The following is a 22,298-nucleotide window of genomic DNA, read 5'->3' as shown; positions in this document are numbered from 1 at the left end:
AATCTGTAAATTATTTTTAGCCTGCATATATTTCAGAAATTAGCTGATTTTATGTTTGCAAAGAAAATTGAAAACCTTCAAAATGAATATAAGATTGCAGAAATTTTAGTAAAGAATTTGTTTCGGGGTTCTTAAAGTGATTTTTAATGTACATTCATCTGATATTTTCCCTTTGCCTCATCTATGAATGAATACCAACCGAAATGGTTTTTATTTTTAGGCTTATTAGTTATCTCTAAATGTTACAAATGAGAATATTGTACTAAATATTGACATTTAGGTATATTTATATTTACCAACAAAATAAACCCAATGTAAAAAAACTCTTTTTAACATATATTAATTTTTAAGGTCTCTGCTGAACTTGTCAGTTTAGATTTGTTAATTAAAATTGTATTTCCTCGTGTTGGACACGAAAGTCTTTTATATAGGTCAGATTAGTCTCTAATGATTGCAGATCCTCATTATGAAATGAGAAATTAAATTTATACAGTGACTTCAGCACACTTATGTGTAATAAAAACTACCGTACTACGCAGATGGTATTATTTATTTATATTCTGGTCACTGTGCAATTACTTATGCATATCTTTGTTCGCTGACCCGAAAAATTAGGAAATAAGCATTTTAATAGCTCACCTATTTTGAATCTCGTTAATCATGATTGTTATAAATGTATAAACACCTTCAATTCTCTGCATTGATAAGTAGATGTTAACAACCTTCCTACACTGCCCCTATCCTTGTGAGGTTTGAGGTGCAAGTTGGTTTTTTACAAGATAGATGTTTTTGTGACTAAGTTTATCCAGTGGAAGGAATGATGAAAACATTCAAAAGTCAACGATGTCAGATAATAATGTTAGGGAGATTGTTCTGTTCATTTACTTTTACATTTTAATAAACCTTAATTTACAAGGTCATAAAAAAAGAGACTTTGACCTTGGACATCGCCATCACATCAGACTAGAGTGGTGCGTGCACAATACATAACGTAATCCCATTTAGGGATTAGGATCTGGTGAGGAAACATTGTTTGATACTGATTTGAAAGCAAGACAAGAGTTTTTGTGCACTTCATTTACATACTTTATGATTATGTATACTTAGTTGTGGTAACAACCATTATTTGCTGGTTAAGTTATGAAATGTTTTAACACGTGAGAAAATTCACATGTTCACATCGTATGTGTATTTGTAAAAATAGGAATCATTAAATTGTTGACGTAATTTCATGTGCATTGTGGTTTTTATGGCATTAGATTTAAATTTAACAATTTTTGTTAGGAATACAAATCCTGCGCAATAATTCTCATGCATAAATTGCACTGATGCAATTTTAATAGCAAATTAAGGGAAAACACTGGCAAGTAAAAAAACCTTGTTTCACCCTCATATGGGTGTGAATCAGCAATCTCCATGTTTACTGATTTTCAACTGACAGAATTCAACTTCATAGATGTAGTGAAATAACAGCTTGTTAAAGCAAAATAGGTACCATATTCTTTAGAATACTTTGGGGTGTATAGTAAATAAGACAATTTGAATTACCTGAACAATCATTGAAGATTTTCTGATTAATTCTAAAGTTTGAAAGTGAAAGTTTGCAGAAAAGTAGATTGGCATAGACCTTTCTCTTAGTCAATTAACACTCTGTCAGGGCATGTAACTGCTCACTAAAGACATCAATACAAAAAATAATAAAAAGTATTAAATGTATTTATTCGCATGAATGTATAGATAAAAGGAATCAGTGAAAAATTGACTTTTTACTATATTTATATATATATTTAGACTTTTATCCAACTCCACAAGTCTTGGAAAATGAATAATGCATGTACAAGTGAGTTGGGTAAAAAAAAATTTCGTTGCAAACTTTGCAATTTTTTTTTTAACTGGACTTTTAATGACATTTATGTGTATAGTCATACACAGATTAATAAAACGATTCACTACTTGCATGCACCAAATAGGGAAACATTCAACAGATATAAACATGTAAAGTTATAATTGTTGATGTATAACCACATGTAGCATGAGTAAATCTGACTGATCTATGTGGCACATCCAGGCACCGATATGTCAGAGCTAAAAGCACTACTTTGGAGCAGTCCTTGGGGGGAGAGGTCAGTTTACCCCGGTCAGACCTTGCCCCGTCAGAGACCTTGCCCCGTCAGTGTCTGCAAGTAGGTGATGTTTTTCCTCTCCCGGCCGTGTTCCCAGTCTTGTTAGCGTCCAGACCATAATAATTGCACCTGTTATGACAGGTTTTGTGGCTTAGTTCATTAAATCTGTGTGTTTTACCGGACAACTGCCGAGGATTGCTTCTATTTCTGTGGTGCTGTCTGTCATGTGCAGGCTGCGTTGCTGACGGCCAGGTTGATGGAGTCCATATATAGCTTGCACTGTGCCTGTGATGGACACATTTTGGTGAGGTTGTTGATTAAGGTCTTTACCTCATAGAAAATCTAGCCAGGAGTGCATATTTGTAGATGTTTTAGGTTTTAGTATACAAATGTATGTGTGGTTAATGTCGATGAAAATTCGCTATTCTTTCATTTTCCATCTTTGGCAAACTTTGGACAATTCTGTCATTCCATTGAACCTGGGTTTTACATAGCATCATTGGTGGGGTACAAATTGCTTTAGTGTTACATAAAACCCCCAAAAAGGAGAATTATGTCATCTTTTCAAAATCATTTGGCAGTGATTGTTTAACCATGTCTAAAGCATATTTGCTAGTTAATTGTCTGATGGGTATCCCCTCATCTTCCCATTGGCTAGTGATGATGACTTAATTGGAGGTTAAACTTTATTCAGCACCCAAACTCCCACCCGGCAGATTGACTTCAGCCCTGTATCAGCCTGAATGTTTCTCAACATCTCTCTAAAATACTGGTGGCCTTTTGATTGCTGTACAATACATATCCCTCTGAACATTAGTTTAAGGTGGTATGGGACACCTCCATGTTGTGTTGTACTATTTATCGAAATTAACGATAAAATCAAGTGTAATTTTAAAGATCGTCTCCTTCCCAAATCTGTTAACTAACAGCTCATTTGCAGTATAATTGAATCCATGGTTCTAAGATTTAGACAGTTAGTGCTGGCATACTTGCATGTTCTATAGAATGCTCGTTGACTCGTAGTTCATTTCGAGGTTTTTTATAACAAGCATAATACGTGTAAATATAGGTCAATCATTGCATATGTAAATATTTCTATTCTGGAAGACAGTGTGATTGATATTTTGATGGATTTTCCCGCAGGGACTGGTTTAATTTTTATTTCATTCTTGGCATGTTGTACTGTTGTAGGAAAAGTATATACTGCATTTTTTTTTCATAATTAAAATTTTTTAAATTACCAGTTCTTTTAATATTCACTTTACTTCACTATTTACCAAAACTGCATATCCTTATGGAGAGCCTTTCACCAAAGTACACATTTGAAGTCAATCACCTGACAAAAATTTGTCCATGCACCATTATTTATTTCGGATTCTGAAAAAAAATTACACTCCAAATAACTCTGCCTTGCACTAGTTATATGATTCTATTTTTGAACAACAATTAGTGTTAAGACCGATTAAGATATTCAGGACAATCAAACACAATGATATTTGTTGAATCAGGTCAGAAAAGGGCAAGTCAGACTGAAAATAACAAGATTAAAACCAGATATTGAAATGAAGACAAGTATGGAGATATTTGTATTTGTTTTTTCTTCTGACATTTATTTACAATAGTTTTGAAAATGTTATAAACAAGAAATACATGTACTTAGATTCATGTTGGTGAGTTATTATTGCTCAAAACTATCATGAGTCGAAATTACTATTGTAATACCTCTTTGTTTTAATAAGGTGATTTTACGTATTCTGTTAGGGTTAAGGCTTATTTTTGGATTGTTGATAAATTGCAAAATTTCAATGATTAGTCAAATTATGACCCTATTATTCAGAATACCTCCTGGTTTTATTTCGGTTTGTTATTTTTGTTTTTCATACGGGTTTTGATTATGGCTTTTTAAAAAAAATATATTTTCATTGAAATCTTCACAGAAGAGACAATTCCTAACACATGAATATTGTTAGTCACAATGTTACTCTTGTAGGTGAACCAATCCGATGTAAGTAAAAAAAAAATCAGTATTCTACCATGAATAGTTTGTTTTGCACAAAAGTTTAAAAAGTAATGGAGAAGAGCTGGTCTTGGTATACATATAGCATACAGTTGAAGATTCATGCAGAAAAAAATCACATCTACAAGTAAGTTGTGTTGCCTGCTGTCACATTGAAACTTGATATTCTTAAATTGTCATGAAAGGAAGTGAAAATATGATTAATGAATATTTAGAAACAAAATATGCATGTACTCAATTCACTTTATAGTGAATTATGATAGTTTCTTATTAAAATCAAACAAGAGTTATGGTCCTTGCTTCCTTTTTCTTAAGGTAAATTGGTGTAACTTGCCTGGATTAAGTTACCATATTACATGTAATTAGAACTGGTAATAATTCAACAAATATTCACTGACATCTGTGAACAGGAAATAGAATATATAGAGTATTTACATTCCATATTTGCACTCAATTATTCAAGAACAAAATTTGTTAACTGAATTTAGGGTGGTCCCTTTGTTATTCATTGGGCTCGTCAAATCCGCCGTGTAGATGTCTTCTTTATAGGTAACTTTTTAGTCCATTCTAAATGTCAAGGAAAAACTTATGGAAATTTATCACAGTGTTTTGAAAAAAGGAGAAAGAGAAACCATAAGAATTAGGTTAAAAAACTGGTGATGGAGCTGTTTTATTTGCCTGGAGTGAGTTAATATTTTGGAAATACATGTATGAGTTGATTACTTAGTTCATTTCAAGGAAATAAAGTGTGAGAGATTTATTACAATGGTATTTTCTCACATACTTTTGCAGAACTTTTCAGTGACAAAGTTTCATCTTGGTCGTTTATCAAGTTTACCTTTTCATCTGCACAAGAGTGATTAATTCTACAGGTATAAAACAGAATAGAAAAAAAAGACTTTGCAAGATTTCATGAATGCCGTAATCACACTGAGTTACACTTCAGAAGTTGATGTTAAAAAAAAAAGAAATTGTATTTGATAATGTGTTGCAAATTCAAGAAGTGGCATTCCATTCTCACCTGTGTTAAAATATTCATATAAAGTAAAATATGGCCTAATAAGAATGTAATATTTCAAAAACATTGCTCAACTTATAAGAGCAACTTTGAATCATTACATGTACAAAAAAAAACCCAGTTAATCATCTTTGTGTCAAATCACCATTTGTTTTTTCAGACTTGGTGTTAATTGGCTACAATATGATAAGTACAATTCTAGCCAGATTTAATGAATAAAACAAGTCAACATCTGTATGTGATAATAAATAGCGTGGTGCATGTAGAATAAAGAAAAAGAACCCAGTAGATCCAAAGTGGTATTTCAAAATGCAAAAATCAGGTCCTATGAAGAGTTTCAATACCTTGATTCATCATAGAGTCTGCTAAAGTTTCATTTTCTAAATAATTTTGTTTCTAATTATTTCCCCTTATTGCTTTAAGCATTAAGATATTTTGGGTCTCTACATCAGTCCATCTATCAGTCTATCCTCCACTCCCTCTCAGCCTGTAACACTTCATCTCTGAAAGTCCTTGACCTTTTGGAATAAAAGTTTTCTTGATGACTCCAAATTAAAGACTTCTACTAAATTTGAGGTAAAGTGCCCAAAAATGAAGGTCTTAGTGATATGAACCCATACGATGTCTCCAGTTTCCTTTGCAAGGAAACTTTACTTTGATCTTAACAACTTGAAGAGAAATGGTTATAACCTTATTAGCTAAAGGTCAAGGTCACAAATTATTTATATGCTGTTAAATGTGTTTGTTAAGGACTATACTTGTATATAATATGGCATGGTCCCCATAATTCACAATTTTTTTAAGTGCTTCAGGTACAGTAAATTGTTTTAAATATGTAATATTTTAGAATAGCTAGTTGATAGGATATATGTTTTTCATCTATTTTTTTGATTTAATTGTACTTGCAGTTTGTGACGTCAGAAATGACGTTGTTTTTTTTAATTCAATCAAAATCAGTCAAGAATAGACATTTTTTTACTGGGTTTTGAGTAGAAAATAAAGAGCAACATGTTGAACAAGTCATTTTTAATTCTTTGATAGATAAGATACATCTTTGATGTAAATATTTTGTTTGTTCAAAGAATTGCTCAATGTTTTCTGAAAGAGAAATTAAGCCGTAATATGCTTAAAATGCAAAAAATGGTGGGAAAAGGTTAACTTTATGATGTCATTTTTCAAAATTGTTGGTGGATCAAAATGAAATTTATAAAAAAGCTTCACATGTATATCTGTACAAAGGAATCAAAGGTTACAGTAAATTGATTACCAATGTTCACTTTTGGGGGGGGGGATACTAGGTCCATAATATATATACCAGAAGTCCTTTCTGCCAGCTAAAACCCTAATGTCTTCATTCGGTTATCTTTTTAAAAAAGGAATTGTAATAAAATATGTATAATTGAATTGAAAGAATATATAATTAAAATAAAAAAAAACAAACTTTATAAATTGTAAAAAACTAATTTATAAAAAATTGATTTATTATTTATTATTTAACATCATCCATTCATTTCTTAATATTCTTTCCATTGTTACTTAATGATCAGATTGAATAAGTTGACCAAAATTATCTATGGAGAATCATAGAAGTAAATTCAGAAACAGTCATATCTGATATAAGAAAATATGTATGCACTGAAATACTTTCAAATACATGCATGTATTAATGTTATTTTTAGATCTTTATTACTTTTTATTTTACAGTACATGTATTAATTAAAGGAAATATTGGAACTTGAAACATACAAAAGAAAGAACTTTATTCCTTAAATATGGTAATGCAGTGCTTGATATATTTTGCAAAAATTATTTTTAATATAAATCCCTAGTATGAAATGACTTGGTGTATATCAACTATTTTGTCATTTTCTTAGCATACACATGAAGACCCTTATGCATAATTATTGTGGCATGTTGTCTACTGTATACGCATCTTTATGAAAAGCAATAACCTCTTTGTAATAAATTAAGCCACTGGAATTTATTGATTTGGGAAGTGTGGGTTAAAATTGAAATTTGGTGTGCTATTTTTGTTTAACTAGAAGGTATAGCCAGCCTGATCTATCCATATGTAGAGTTTTTTTTGGTTGAACTATTTTTCCTTTTTGATGTGAAATTTATATTTTGTCTCCAGTGAGTTAAATGTTTTATTAATGCAGAAAGCTGCATCTCTCAAGAATATTGTATTGATAAAAATTTGTGTATGAAAGATTTTGAAAAGCAGAGAAATTGAAAGGAATTGACTGTCTAGCAAGTGTTTTTGACACTGAGAAAAAGCACTATAGCTGATTCATCAGATGTAAGATTATCAATTTCCACGGAAACATAATATTATATTTACATCTACCGAGTATATTTCCCTCTATTAATTACGGAAACTTTGATTTAGTGAATTATCTATAGATCAAAACTAACAGGATTAAAATCTACACGCCCTGTTTATCAATTGGTCAAAATCTACTGTGACTTTAAAAAAATTACGGAGTGCGTGAAATAATCATAATGATGTCATACTCAAATTCCCATAGGATACAATTTGGCTGTTTTTTATCTAATGTACTGATGTACATTAACAGTAATTTTGTGAATTTTACTTTCTTTTTACAATCAATTTATTAATTTGTTAAAAGAAAGATATAAACAATGAAATGGTTTTTTTTATGATTCATACGGGTTATGAAGGTAGCGATCATTGCCAAAAAAATTTACATAACCTGCTAATGCGGGTTTGGTATTTTTTCTGCAATGTTGCCACCTTCATTTCCCGCATGAATCACCAAAGAAAGCATTTTCTTATTTAAATATTATCCATGGACTAAAGCAGAAAAAAAAGAAAAAGAAATGTATGTCAATTGTGTAAAGATGGCTTATTTTTCATAAATGTTATATTTTCAAAACAATTGTTACTGATTCAGAAGCATTGAAACTACATCAAATATAAGTACACATGTAATGGTAAAAAATTTTTTTTCATAATTTCTGTATGCATTTTATTTTTGTTTTCAAATTGGACATTGCTTTGTACAACAAATTATGATGGCATCACTTTTGTGACAGAGGAAAAAAGATATTTAAATATCCTTTAAAAAAATCAGCAGCTGCATTTAGTTTTGTTGAGAAATTGTATTTTTTATGATAATTTAGGATCATTTTAACAAACATAAAAAGTAATGTGAAACATTATAACATATCAATTGTATATTTCTTCCATATTTCTGGTGGAAACTATGCCTGAAGATGGGTGATTATTTCACCATTTATGAATCCTTAATGATGAGAGTCAAAGTTGACGCATTCGTTTTTTGCTATATTTTCTGCTTGAACATAATTTTGATTATGGACCAATTTCCATAAATGCAGAGAGGGGGCCCTAATTATGAGGATATCTCCTACCACAGGCATCCTATTTCATAGTCACCTTATGCAAATATCTCTCTATAAAATTTCATTTAATTTGATGTTATGCATGCATGACGGGCTCTGCTGCAATAGTTTCCTTGAGAGAAAAAAAATATCGTAAAAAAACGGCCAGTTTAAAGGTCACAGACAGGATAACAACTTTTAAGAGGACAAAAATCGAAAGAAAAGAAAGAAGACGGTCGCCTTTTATATCTGCAAGTTTCTTTTAAGATGCATTGAAGAGTGTTTAGAAATCTCGGTAACATTACGGTGAGAACTGCATCCCAATGAATGCTCACTGTAATAAATTAGCGGAAGGTTTCCCATGTATGCAGCTCATTGTCCGGGTTTTGCTTGGCTCCGTATGCCAATTAGGATTAACCAAGGCGTTCTCACAGCATCCTGCTGAAAGCCTGTGAGCAGCATTGTGAAGCTGTGGCATAAATTTCCATCGGGTACTCGGGTAACGTTTGGTAATCACTGGGTCAAGTGATGAATTGTCGTTTAATTTCGTGTCGCGACCCCACATATAAAAAAAGCATAGGGCTTGCACTGAGTGATGAAACATGACCACTGGACTAGAAAATTTACGAAGGACGAGTCTCATACAATTCAATTGTTGAAGGGAATGTCACTTACCTATGAACATGCAACACTGAACTTTATATGCCCTTTTGCTGCAATTTCCCATATTCTTGAATGGGTTTTTTAACCCGTTTTTGAATTTTAATTTTTATATGTAAGGTGTACTCAACTCAAATTGCCTGCAGACATTTGAATTTTTTTTTTCACAAAAACCCTGAGAACTTTTTCTCAGGTAAAAAAATAAGATGCCTCTTGCCCAGATGTGAACTTGTGATTATGTAGAATTACAGGTGTTTTAAGTCATATATTGAATGTTCAAAGAAATGTTCAAAGGAGTGTCCCGTGCAATTAGAGTGCAGGAGAAGACATTAGAAAAGAGGATGTCTGTACAAGAATAGGGCATTTGCCTGTCATGTAGATGAAATGATGGGAACCAATTTCAACTTTAGAGAAGTTAACTGTTAGATGAACCTGAAAGAAGAAAGGGGATGACCGACAAAATATGCAATTTGCTCGTAATTTTGGAAGACCTTGCAAGGAAACCCTTCACTGAAGTTCATTAAACCAATCTTGATGGACGATTAGATCCTATTTATTTCAATTTCTATCTTTAAAATTTTGGGGGGAATGTAAAAAAAGAACATTACATTTATACCCCCTTGAACTTTATTATTAATTTTTTGGTTTAAAAGAAAGTGATCTTATAAATTTACTAGCTTTGATTGAAAAGGAAGTAAGACACTCACAGTGACTGCAGACAATTAATTTTAAAAGTTGAAAATTTGAATTTGAAAATTGTTGTACTCAAGTTAAACTTTTCAGCATGTTGAATAGTCAGAAGTGAAGAGAAACTAATGCTGCACCAATGGTATCAGCTCATCCATAATAAAATAGGGAAAAATAAAGTAGCAAAGAAAAAAAATAAAACATGATAACTACAGAGCTTGTCCTCAATCAAAATAAAAATATGACATAAAAAATTCACTGGCTGTCTTCAAACTGCAACAATGACTGGTTTAAAAAAAAGTGGAAGCCTGAGAGAGAGAAAAAAAGAGCAGATGTTTTTGGTCAGACAGGTCATTGTGGGGAGAGAACTTTTGACCTTGTGTAATCAGTTACTCAATGCAAAAATTTTTTGTTCCATCCACTGATCATTTGCATTTTCATAATATCGGCAAATCAAGCACTTGAAACCCGAGAGTGTGTAGAAAGAAGATTTGGTTTGGGTTCTGAGGGGTTCAGAAAAAAGCGTATTGTGAACCGGGGTGGACAATGGGATTGAAGTATTGTGCAATCATTAATAATTGCCCTTCATTTTTGGGGTAGCCTTTATATCCTCTTTCCCCTGAATTTGAATCCCTCCATTTTAGATTTGTAAGCCCTCTAGATAAGTGCATTTGAGAAATGGATGGACAGTAAATCCCTAGCTTTTATAGTGCTTAGATGGACAGGTAAGAATTCCATCTAATTCTATCGCTTTCAAACAGTTAAAAAAAACAGGGGGAAAAAACTTAATTACAAGAGAGCTGGTTTTTGAGAAGGTATTTCGTGGTTTTTCTTGGGTTGACCATTTTACAAAACGATGGCTTCTGTAGTAGAACTTCGGTGGTCACTGTGCAAACAGTGGTGGCATGGACGGTCTCTGAGGGTCAATACAGCAGTGTACACCTGTGCTAATCCGGGGGTCTGCTTGACATACCTAGAGTTTGACTCAACGACTGTTTGTGGATTTTGATAGTCATCTTGAAATGACCTGTGGAACTGAATGTCCATTGATTAAATCTTGTGTAGACAATTCCAGCAGGGTCTAGTACATTGTACAAACATTTTTGCAAGGCCTCTGATAAAATGATTCCAATATCAAGTGGACAGAAAAATTAAATCTCAGATTTGTTTTCTGGTGAATTTGCAAAACTTAGATTTATAAGGTGTAATTTGTAAGATGTAATAATTGGTGGTAAACAATTTTTAGAAAAAAAAAATAAGTTTAAGTCACTTCCAGAGACTTAAATTCAGCCTGAAATGATTAATTTAGGAATGAATTCAATGGCTATACCCAATTTATACTTGTATGAAATGGGTTGAGGCAGTTTTTGCTTTATAAACTGTGAAGTTTATAAAAAAGCTTTAACTGTTCCAACCCATTTTATATCAGTATAAATTGAGTAGCTATTGAATTCATTCCTTATAATTTAAAAATTATCTGCCTTTAATTGTAGATTAAAACTGTCATTTCACCTTTAAAATGACACAAAATTCAAACATAATGTCAGGTAGATTGGTTTTACTGTGACATAGGTAACATTGTTTATACAATATAAAATAATTTTTTCAGCCAATCAGAAAGCATGTTACAACAAAATTAAGTTATTCTGAAGTAAGAAAAAAACCCTTGAAAATATATGTAATTACTGGATTTTAAGATAAATCATTTATCACAATATCTATAGTGGAAAAGGATTTTTATTTCATTATAAAATGCAAGAAATTGCAAATTTTAGATTTAGAACCAATTTTTAAGTTAATACTCATAGCCCATCCTGCAATTGACTATTTCTACCATTTAAGCCCTTCTTAAACTTTAAACCTAGGTTGCTTAAAACCTTTAAAATTGCAATCGAGAATTCTCCGATCTGACCATTTAGTGGGTAATGTACATCAGCCTAGCACCTGTGTGTCAGCTGACATACATGTCGAGCTGGTCACACTGGACAACAGAAAATTGTAGATAAATTCTTGGTGACCCTCGATAATAACTGCAGGCGATACATGTGAACCAGTGCAGCCGATCGGCACTCTATCTCCTTAATAGCATTCTCTGAAGACCCCATAGGCGCCGTAAGGACTAGGGGCTAAAACTAGGTTGTGGATCAAACTATTTTGGAAGATTCAACCATTTTAATCTATATTTGATGCTAATTTGCATTTTCAATTCAACCACATAAAAAAAAATTAAAAATAAAAGTAAATTTCATTTTTGATCTTTTAATTTTTGTTCACACAATGCAGAAGTATGGTAATCAATAAAAAAATATAAATTAAGATATTTAATTAGTAAAAATCAGCATTTAAAGAATAAAATCAAGTTTTCTGATTCTATTCTGTTCTTAGCAGTATTGATTGATTTCCTGTAATAATGTTTATTTTTTGATCTAACATTCCAGACGGCTCCTGGTCTACCAGCAGTGTAAGAGACAGAAAATCTGGTCATCTGCAGAATGTGACATTTAAAAGGTACGTTATCTGATGTACACTCGTGTACAATGGAAATGTAATTAGAATTTTGCCTGCTGGGTAGGACCATAATTCATCTGAATGATAGCCGGTCGCGTCCAATCTCAGAATTGCATAAGTGTTTTCTTTTGATTGACCAGCGGTACCAGTGTGCGCTGGGGTACACCGCACCAACCACCCCTCAGGCCAGTGATGCAATTTTCTTTGCTTTTGTTTGGTCACTGGTTAAGTGCTCTAGATGAAAAATGGTCAGTGTGAAGAAATAAACAAGCAATTGAAAAATAAGGTCGTGCCTGCAAAGTACAGTCATTCAAATCCAAATAAAATGGGTTTCTGCGCCAGTAGTTTTCAATGGGAATAAAACGCCCCCAGCTCTTTGCTTGTCATCATTAAATTGTGGGGTATAGGTGTACATATTGTGCAGGCAAGGCCAAAGATTTCTATGGTGACTGTTTTATTATCAGAGCAAACCTCCTTCTGATAAAGTGATACATTTTTCCTCAATGAAACGGATTGGAGACACCAATGATTTGCCACCCACTTATAGATTGTAATATCCCAGCATGTTAACTGCATTAAAGATATTCAAGCAACATTTTCTCAAGATGTATTCATAAACAAAATTCATTAAGGAGGTCTGTAGAGAACATCAAGTATGCAAAAATTGATCTGATAAAATTCTTATTCCTATTTAATGTATTAATTGTGGGGAGTTAAATATTCTGTGATTTTGACAACTCCCATTAATAATTCTCCACTAAAACATTCAGAGAGGGGTTTTTTTATTGGACGACAAAGACTTGAGGAATATATGCCACTTACAATACACCTGCAAACTGTATCGTAGCAGAGCAAGACTAAAGATGCCATTTTGTCCTTCAAAAGCTCTATCCTAAAATACTTCTGACACTAAGTAATTAGTTTTTCAGACATATTTCCTGTGGCCATGAATTACAATCTGATTTAAAAAAAAAGATCTTTATAAAAATTAAGATGCCATGCAAGTAAAGTCTGACTTGCACAAACATTTTTGATAATTAACACCTATAAATGTACTAGATCTTTGACTCTTCTTTCACGCTGTGGTTGTATGGTTGAACCCCCCCCCCCCCCCCCCCCCCCCCCCCGTCATTTAATGGATATGGTCTTAAAGAACCCCTCTCCATTCATCTTTTATCATATCAAAATATTTCTTTCCAAATCCTATGTATCCGTTAATGAAACTCGAAGTCAGTGTTATATACTCTAATGATGAAACTCAAAGGTGAACATCATTTCTTTTACATAAAATCATACATGATTTGTGATATGGTCAGTGGTTTTTATTCAGTGAGTTTTCTATCCCTCAGCCTTGGTGATATTGTATATAGAAGTCCAGAGACACGACGTCATCCCAGGGTAATAGCAACAGTTGGTAACATGATAGATACCCACTGCATGTTGGTGCAATCATGCAATCATGACGTCATCCCAAAGTAATAACAACTGTTGGTAACATGATAGATACCCACTGCATGTTGGTGCAATCATGCAATCATGACGTCATCCCAAAGTAATAACAACTGTTAGTAACATGATAGATACCCACTGCATGTTGGTGCAATCATGCAATCATGACGTCATCCCAAAGTAATAACAACTGTTGGTAACATGATAGATACCCACTGCATGTTGGTGCAATAATGTAATGAATTCCCTTTGGGTTTGACCACATTACCTTTCAGTTTTGGCTCCAGCAAGGGTCAGAGGGGTTTCGAACTCCCCTCTGGAATTTTTCAATTGTTGGGTTTACTAAACGATGAAGAAAGAGCCACCTTAGAAATGAATCTGATATTTTGGGGGGACTATAAGGGTTTACAAATAAAAACTAAATCTTAGAATATGAAAAGTGACCAAAGCCTGATATATGATTGTGTGGGAATGTTTGTCTGACAATGGATCACCTGTTTATTTTGGTTTATTTTTTAAGTGAGAAAATCATCACTTTCCACACACAAATGTAGATGGTCTACTTGTTTTTGTGCCAGACGATCAGAAATAGTTCTTGAGGCATATATGGTTCAGATACTTTTGGTAAATCTATGTAATAAATACTGACTCCTCTGTTAGATCCACACCACAAAAAATCGCATGAAATTGAAATGTAGGATTTTCCCAGAAGCTAAAGGGTTTTCCAAAAAGGATGTGTGAACTATTGGATGCTATTGATTTGAAAAAGTTGTCTAGGACTTCTTTGTCTCAAGAAGAGATGGCCATGGAGGAAAATTTATGTTTTACTGTATATTTAAAAGCTGTTTTTGTGGAGTAGTTTTTTAATACAAGCATGAATCTCAATCAAATTAATGTTAAAAAGAGAACTTATAAAATATATGAAATGATTTTTATTGCTAGGTTTTGTTCAAATCTCCAGAGATATCTTTTGTGTTCTGTCACTTCTGTGGGAAACCATAAAGACCCCAAGAATAGTTTTAAAAAAGTGAATGATGATATTCAATTCACTGCCTGTCTGTCTGTTTGTCAGTGTTTTAAACTTGATATTGATATCATAAGAGGCCTCCTTTCTGGTTAGGTTAAAGATGTCAAGGGTTATCAGTGTCAGAGGTCAATTTGCCACATGTTTCTTGTCCTTGCATGAAGTAGAACATACTGGTATAAGATATGTAGATCATCTATGTAAGATTTGTCACCAGTCTATTAACAAAAACAAAAAATTAACAACTCCATTTACAGTCTGCTCACCGGGAAGTTATCAGTTCAGTACAAAAACTGTTAGTAGTCTAGTCTGTGAAATTAAACTCTGTCGCAGCCCTGCTTAAATTCTACTTGTTCTCATTGGTAAACATGGAAGCTTCTAAGTCGGTTACACTAAGAACTAGTATGTTTGAAAAAAAAAAATCAAATATATAATTAAAGAGGCGGAATGGTCAGGTAATTGCCCGTCAGATATATGTTATTTTAATGAAAGGGAATAAACTGCAGAGTCTTTGGGTAATAAATAAACTAGTCCATAGATGTAGTTGCTAAATATGGTAGTTATTTACCAGTACTCGTATAAAGAATAGTTTGGCTTTTGGCTCAGATGTAAGAGATGTTAGTGTCACATGTACATATCGCTCTGCCCTTGTATATTGTATGTTTTAAAATTCAATCCATCTGCTATACATGTCTTGAAATAAGTATGCTGAGTACCCAAATGAAAGCTGGGGAGTAGAGTTCATTCTTTGATAAAGATGCTTCATTATAATAAATATTCATATAGCTGCAACAGAATGTTGACAATCTGGATCGGCTGGGCAGGCTCTCTGTGCCTGGCATCGCCTGCATGTTCCAATCAATGCAGTGGCCATCATGAGGATGTAGATAAATTCCAGCATCTGTTGCAGACCCATATTGATTTTTCCCGCCTTCCTTCTGCACTTTCCTTGCCAGCACAAGCTTTTCAATTTGACTGCATTGATTTCTGCAGTTTTTGTGACACAGGCTTGAAGCTGTACTATAGACCTTCAGGGCTTCTTTGGCATTGGCTTGGCTTGAAGTATTGACGACAAACAGAGAGTTGCCATGGCTGTTCATCTAAATAGAATACCACCCTTGTTGCTTATTACATGTAAAGTGTTTATTTTACCTCATTGAAATGTGAGAATTTTGAACTTCTTATTTTTGCAAGGACATGGTTTTTCTTTGTTTTTTTTTTTATTATTACCTTTCCTAAGGTGCAGTACAGGTAGTTTATAATAAGAGTACTGCATTGATACAGTATGAGCTCCGCTGCATTATTTTCATTGGTTGATTTCTTTGCATCCTACCTGTTAGAAGTAAAAGTATGATAAAAATGACTCAAAGAATTAAAGTCTGATGCTGATGACACTAGGCTTCTCCTCTGAAAAGATTTGTTTTGAAGGTATGCACTTGTTATTTTCATGGTTCTGCTTTTTTTTCATAAATCAATATTAGTTGCAATTTTCTTGTATTGTTGAAGTTTTTAGTTTTAAAGTACATGAAGTATCAACATTTTTCTGGTTTATAAACTTTTATTCATTTTTTTTTTTGGGAGGGGGTGTGTGTGATTTTTCCTTCTTCTTGCCCAAAGATTGGTTTGCTGCTATGTATAAGTTCTCTATTTATTTAATAATATAAAATCTTTCCTCAGATTAAATTTAAATGATGTGTTTTTATCTACTTATGTTATCAATTAAACAATAAATTATGCCTTTTTGGGTGATCCATGCTGGATATGAAGGTGGGAACATTACAAACAAAAATACATGCCTGCATTAGCAGTTTTTGTAAATTTTATCATATTCATATTCTGCATCCTTTCTTAGATTGCTGAAGAATTTGACCAATCAATTAACTGGTTAGAATTGGATAATGTAGATTTTAGCCCTGTCAATTTTATATAACTATGAATTACATTTAATTTAAGTAAAAAATAGAGTGATCGAATCTGCATACCTTGTGGATGCAAATATAATGGTATAAAATCCATTCAAAATAATCCTAATTAGCATGTTTTTTGCAGCAATAATAAAATTTTGAAAAACGTAGCTCATAATGTTTTATTGAATGCATAGAGTTTTTAGTGAATGATGACAATAAGTGATTTGACCCAAAAATTGCATTTTTAAATCCCTTAATGTTATTCAATCAAGAAATTCTTGTCAGAATGCTAGAAACGTAATACAAGTACATTGATTGATATGTTTGAATTTGGAATCTTCTACTCAATAAGTTGTACACATCTAGAATGTTTTGTCTTGCTAGTCCTTGAGATGCTTTGAAGTCTTAATTGAGGTATACTAAAAAATCCTGCAATTTGATAAAATTAACAGCTTTTATTTAATGTGACGTATTACATGAAGATCATCTGCTGTATTTATCAGATTGCCATGGTGATGCATGAAGGTCTTGATTAATGATGTCTTTTTGGTATTAATGTTTTAATTTTCCTAACACATACAGATTGTTTTAACAAAGTCATGAGTTTTTGTTAAACAACTTCATAATAAGTTTATTCTAAAATATTGATAGATTCAAAAAGCCCTCTTGGTGAACTGCAAGCACAAAAGTCTAAAGCAGCAGTTGCAGTCGTCCTTCTGAAGAGGGCCACAATGTGAGCATCAAGCCTAGAACATTTAAAGGCTAACATTAATAGACACTTTATAGAGTAATTTTGATTATTACACAATATATAGATTATTAGGTTTGTAAATACTTGTATTAATTAAGAAGGCTCGAAGGCTGTGGCCATTTTCAGACTGTATTGATCTCCTAAGAAGAAGAGCACTCTATAAAAACATAGGAAAATACCCAAGTTTGAACGGTAAAATATATGAATTTTTTTTAACATTTAATGGTTTATAGCTAAACGAATCATTTATTACAATTTTAGGCAGATCTGATGGTTGATTTGTTGACCATGCATTCAGCCCCCTTAAGGTTAAATTTATTGTGAGGTTAAGGTTGAAGGTAATAAAATTACTTTTTTACTTGGATTCACAGAAACTTTTATTTGAATGTTATCCTCTGTGATATAGCTTGCAGTGGCAAAGGCACAAACACATGCTACAAAGTGTGACCAGTGCAGAAGATCTAAACGTGTACAGTGTCAAAGGGATGACTCTCACAGTTTGAAAGTAAATTGTTGTATGCTTTCTTTGCTTTTGAAAAAAAAGGTGTTCACAGTTATTGCTCCTGAATGCTTGACATTTTTTACGTTCCGCATAAAAAATTTGCCGTCAAATACATTTAATTACTGCTGGCTTATGATGGGTGGACAGAGTGTTTGGGATTTGCATTTTGTTGCTCACAGTAAACATAAATATGAAGACTTTTTCCTGCTTTTTGATTTGTAGCTTGTGTAATTGGGAAGGGATCTGAAATTTTATTTACATGAATGATGTGCATACAATCTTAAACCACAAGAAATTTTGGTTGTTATTTTACATAAAATGAAATGGTTATGAAGATTAATCATAGAAAATACAATACCAAGAATGATTGTGAATGATTGATTAGTTTACGGTTCCGCTACATGACATATTTATATTTAGGATAATTCGAACATGAAGGAAGAATTACCTATTCAATTCAGGTGTGGAAATTTGCATAAAACTTGCAACTGTTTTTTATAAGTTAAAACAGAAAATGCTAATGAGACGGGGTCCATTATCGTGACTCACCATTAGTTAATTGAGACATCATAAGCGTAGAGTAACGTCTTGATGTATATTAATATTTTATTCATGACCTCCAATGTGCAGCCAGGTAATTTTTAGACCTTTTAGAAGAGTCTTTTTTTGTGTTTCATTATGGCGCTGCCCATTTCAGGTAAGCTTTGGTTTTTATCTTATAAGCCTCTGTCAACCCTCATATAAGAAAAACATTATATATGCCTTGCTTAATACTTTGTCAATGTAGGTTCAAATACAGAATATGCTACCTGTATTCAGTCACTGTTATGACTCTAAATTACTGGAAAGATAAGACCTTTTTATAAACTACGTATTTATTGATAGAGATTCAGGGAGCGAGAAATGCCGTCTGTAAAGCTGTACAAGTCCGGTGGTGTATAACAGTTGTCCGTTTTATGATTAACCTATAACAACCTCTTGATTTCTGCGTAGTATCCCTGACACTTAAAACAAGTACATGTACACTGCGCTGAAAAATATGAAAGCAATTAATTGTCCATGTTTAAGGACATACTGGTATATCTATTATAGGGAGATATTTTCAATATGGTGGGTGTGAAATGGCCCGGGTTCGGGTAAAAATTATATATGGTATGTCAATTGATTGAGAGAAAATTGTATTTTGACCTTGTCAAGTATTCAGATCATTAGTATGTATGATTGCTGTAAGATGGAGGAAATGTGAAGGCACTGTGGCATATGTTTATGTGTGTGCAGCTGTGGGGCGAAGAATTTTTCATCAAATACATGTTCAGCTAATAAGTCAATGGCAGAGTAAAACCAACATGTCTTTTTTTTACTTCTTTAAAGATACAGGTTAAGATCAAATGAACTGAAGAACTAATTAAAATCTACAAGGGTAAATTCTTTTTATTTATTAAATGCTTTAACTACTCTCCGACAACCATTTATAAAATTCACATTTTACAGAAATGAAGTCATTGAACAAACTTGCATTAAACTTTTAAACTTTTGAACTTGGCCGTTTGTTGGAGATTCGACAGCATGTTGCAACACTGATAAGCTAGTTTTGTGAGTGTAAACCAGGTGCAAGTGTTGTTTAGGACCACAGGTAAACAGAACAGGTCAACATTTAGATAAGGACCGGCTCCTCAGTTGTCATAGTAATTTACCTATTTTAAAAAGGTGCTGGTTTACAGTGCTCTACAACTGTTATGGATAAGTGCACTAGGGAGAGAAATTCAATAGATGTGTCCACCCTTATAAAGCCCAGCTAAACCTCTTTTTTTCACCTTGTCAACTGTAAAAAAAGTTATTAAAGTGAATTTATTAGCCAAGACATTCCGTTGATATAGACTACTGCAGAACCTTCGCTCTGTGTATTTTTTTTAGGAAAGGGAGGGGTTTGCTTTTATTGATATTTCATTGGTTAATTTGTTTATTTCATTATTGTTTAATCATTTACAGATAGATAAGAGTTTGACTATTACCAAACATCACACCAGGTTTAAAATGTTGTAGGGGGGGGGGGGGATTGTCAATACAAAAGAAGGCACAATTTATTGATGTACTTATTTTGGATATTTGTTACAACTTGCATATCCTTTATCTCATATATCCATCAGCTTGTCTTTCTGGGTCCAATGTCAGAAAGCAAACTTCAGCTTATTCAGTTGCTATGGGACAACCTAAAATTCAGGTGCCACATACCAAAAAAATCTGAAAAAAAGTTCTGCCTTGTACAACTATTCTTTTCTGCAATCACCAATTAATGTATCTTAGCATTAACATGGAATTCAAGCATATCTAAACTTAAAAGTAAATGTAATAAAAGCAACAGTTTAAATACTATTTTTCTCACCCGATTTTTTGCTCATTGTTCTGTTGATTGCTTTGTTATGTAAACACCAAGCCCGTTTACTATTTAGCAAAGGTTTCAATGACCTACTTATATGATTTAACCAGTTAAAAAAATAATCACTTGCTCTGGGATTATGCAATATTTTTACTTTTCAGGGCAAACAACCTATTCATGTCCCTTTAAAAGCTTCACAGAGTGCATTTTGGACAGCGTTCATAAGAGGCGGCCTCTTTATCGGTCCTATCTGACCACCCCAAGGCTCGGCCTGTCCGGTGCCACTAATTCTATATAGATGAGTCAAAACCTCTTTGATGGATATGTCCATTTATTGAACATTTGATCCTTTACTTTCTTTTAAAAGAAATGCAATTAGTACACAGCTTTAATGGGCTACGGTGGTCAAACACAGAGACTGTGGGTTGGAGTTAGTGTGTACAGCGTTTTATCGGGTACCTGACGATCGACCCACATTACTTACTGACCACTGCATATGTCATGCACCCTGGAGGCATAGATTAATCAAGGTGTACAATGTTACCTGGTCCCTCAATACCTGGTCCCTTTGTCAGCTCTGAACGAGTTCAAATAAAACTTCTCATTCGTGTTTGCCTCAATCAAATAGCTTCTTGTAGAGAGAAGCTGTCTTTAGCAAATAATCTGGTCTAAAAATTGAAGGTGATTAAAGCATTAATGTTTATCACTATTACAGGGCATTTTAAAAATACCATAATTTTCTGTCGGAAGATATGCATGTAATTATGATGAATAAGTACATTATTTTTACATGTAGTACCTTCACTTGAAGTAACCTTCATATGTCAATTTCAGTACCCACATAATAAAAAACTTTCTTTCCCTCTCAAAAAAAATCTCATAGTTTATAGGTCAACTCAAGGTATCTGATTTTGTGTGCTGGTAATGACCTCTAGCAATATTATAAAAAAAATTCTGCATTTATCCATTGCATATGCGTCATTATTATAGAATCGTGTATAAATACATACAAAAATTATTTCCTGAACCTTTCTTAAAACAAAAAGCATCAAATTTATAAATTCTAAATCTGCAAGATGAAAGACCTATCACATCTTGACATATAATGAGATCAAAATGTACCATTAATAATTTCATGGTGATGTATTCCAATAAAAGAATGAAGAGTAATATACATTTTTTTTGCAAATTTGAAAAGGGAGGTGTTGCCAATTGAATCATCAAGAATTCATGAAAATCAGAAAATTTATTCATTGACCTCCAAAATGCAAATGTATTGCGTATGCATCTAAAAAAAATAATCTTTCATAGTGCATGAAATAATTGAGACACTTTCTAAAGTATTTCTCTTAGTTTTTTTTTTTTTATTCCAGGGAGATTCACTATTTTGAACGAATTTATATTTTAAACATTTATAAAGTGACAAATTTTCCTGCTAATTTGTTATAAGTCAAAGCATTTCTGTTATAATTATCCTGGTGTGAATTTCTCAATGCATATATAATTTTTTGGGTATTGACTGAAAGGTTGATTTACTATGACTGCAAAATTTACATTAAAAGACTATAATAGAAAAAAGACATTAATACAGAGCAGTCACATTTGCAAATTGAAAGGAATATATTTTAAGTAATTAAATTCAGTTTCTTTTCTTTATAACTAGAGAATAAGATTTTAATTGTCATGATGTTGTTGTTCTGAATTTAATATAGGCACCAGAAGTTTTGAATTGAACTTTGCCCTTCAGGGAAATGACAAATTCAAGAATTGTGCAGTGTCAACTGAGGTGCAAGATTCTCCCACCCTATAATATTTGGCTTACAATCAATAACTGTACAGAAAACTCAACTAAAAACCTAAATCATATCTCTAGTTTAGATGACCTTTTGACCTTTACCTTGACCTGTGTTGA

General features: G+C 32.8%; 1 protein-coding gene across 4 annotated transcripts in view; it reads left to right on the top strand.

Moving 5' to 3' along the window:
* Window positions 1–22,298, top strand: part of LOC105347368 (uncharacterized) — a 46,949-nt gene that overhangs the window by 3,044 nt on the left and 21,607 nt on the right. Inside the window, exons 1-2 of one of the 4 annotated variants that reach the window (XM_011456419.4) lie at window positions 10,540–10,593; window positions 12,307–12,376. The gene's annotated coding sequence lies outside the window, so the exon portion shown is untranslated. Of the gene's footprint in view, window positions 1–10,539; window positions 10,594–11,987; window positions 12,005–12,306; window positions 12,377–18,689; window positions 18,707–22,298 lie in introns of those variants that run through there. The other 3 variants (XM_066086245.1, XM_066086244.1, XM_066086246.1) reach the window with 3 other exon arrangements.

Source organism: Magallana gigas, chromosome 5 (genome assembly GCF_963853765.1).
Source record: "Magallana gigas chromosome 5, xbMagGiga1.1, whole genome shotgun sequence".
Taxonomy (NCBI): Eukaryota; Metazoa; Mollusca; class Bivalvia; order Ostreida; family Ostreidae; genus Magallana; species Magallana gigas.
The sequence above is the reverse complement of the archived record's forward strand: the minus strand, read 5'-3'. Positions and strand labels throughout refer to the sequence as shown.